This window comes from Gigantopelta aegis, chromosome 1 (genome assembly GCF_016097555.1).
Source record: "Gigantopelta aegis isolate Gae_Host chromosome 1, Gae_host_genome, whole genome shotgun sequence".
Taxonomy (NCBI): Eukaryota; Metazoa; Mollusca; class Gastropoda; order Neomphalida; family Peltospiridae; genus Gigantopelta; species Gigantopelta aegis.
The window spans coordinates 25,554,633-25,556,488 of NC_054699.1; positions in this window are offsets into that span (position 1 = coordinate 25,554,633).

Consider the following 1,856-nt stretch of genomic DNA (forward strand, 5'->3'; position numbering starts at 1 on the left):
TGCCTTTTTCTAACATAGAAAACCTATTCCTAACAATTTAGTCACATTTTTTACCGGGCAGTCAAAACTTAAACACCTCTAATCTATATCTTACTATTTAGCCCTAAGGGAATTAGGGGTATGGTTCATCCATAGCTTAACCGCCACACGGAAAAGTGTATCATTTGGAAGAGGCGCCACGCCGGTATTGGTAATCCAAGTGTGGCAGGCAGGAGGGGGCCGAGGCCCAGGGGAGGGGGGGCCGGAGCCCCCCGGACAAACCCTAACTCTCCTACAGCCAAACCGCCTACGCCTACGCCTACCTCCTACCCTCCGGTGGTCTCCCGCCCCCCATCCCCCCCCCCCCCCCCCCCCCCCCCCCCACCACGATGCCCTCCACCAGCACGGCCCTCATAAAGTTAGTTTAAATTTGTTTATTATATCTATATATTCTTATCTTTAGTTTTATTAAATATCCATTAGTAAAGTGAATGTCACTTTCAGAGTGACAGAATCATGTCCGGACGACGGAAATGGAGTCTTCGTCTGTCCCTGATCGCCGTGGTCCATGCGGACTTAACTGGGGGGCATCTCGTATGGAGCTTTGCTAGAAAACGGAAGGCAACCACTCCCCCGAGTGGCCAACCAGACAAAGCCAAGCCAACCGTTCCAACCGCCGAAACCTGACGAGCCACCAATCCAAAACAGTGGAACCTACAGGCGGGCAAATTACATCAGCGGTACGCCAAACTTGTCCGGATGAATATTGAGGACGAGTCTAAACTTTATATAATACCCAGACAAAAAACTTGGGTCAAGCTTCCAAGGAGCCGGAAGGAGAATTCGCCATCAGCAAAACCCTTCTGAAAGATAAAGAGGAGGTGTGTATACTGACCATACACCAAGCCGGAATATACCATCAGGGACTGCTGCTAAAAGAAAATGGACAACCCGACGATACACCGCATCGTGAAGACGATATCGGGGGCCAACTACCGTCCATTGGTCAGGCAATTAGCACTCAGCCCGTACCGGCCCCTTCTTTACAGACATTGACTCCTCCAACTTCATCGGATCGCCCTAGACGCCAACCTTTGCTAGGACAGGTAACAACCTCCTTTTTGGGCTAGTTAGACTTTAAACATTTGGAAGCAGTTCAAAATTCTTATGTTTATATTTTTTTTATAAGCAGTCTAACGCATTTTACTTTGGCGCCCGTCAATTGCTCAAAATCACCTTAAAACTTTTCGGCCGAGCAGTTCTTAACTATTTTTGGGTTTAAACGTAGAGTCCGGACATGTCTAGGTATGCAGTTAATCTTCATAGACTTAGGTAAAAAACAGGCTTCACCGAGGAATCGAAATTCAGCCAATCAGAGCACGGCTCCCACTCGGTGTACTTCAAGCTTTATGAAGTGTCTGCTATTTGGTCCGCGCTGGCGTCGACCGTACTAAATGGCTTTTTTCCAAATTCTGCCCACTTCAAACTTACCCCCCCCCTCCTGCTCCGGAGTTAGTCACTGGCGATGTCAGAGGCTAAATCCGTGGTGGGCGTGCCTGAACCATGTTGGATAGGGGCACGTAAAAATAGTTTCCCATTCCCATACCAAGGATCGCCAGACGGCATGGGTACTGTAAAGTCCCATTAAATTAGAGAGGGAGCACATCTGTCTCCCTCTCATACTTTATTCAATAATCATAAAATGATATAGAAATAATATATCATAATATTAAAATACAGAGTCACTCTTGTAAACTTTAACACATAAATTAAAATCCAAAAGAAAAACCACAATACAAGACGTTTAAAAAAATTTCATATAATATAATTTGCCGGTGACCCGTATAGAATGTCCAACTGCCAGGTTACCACCTCCC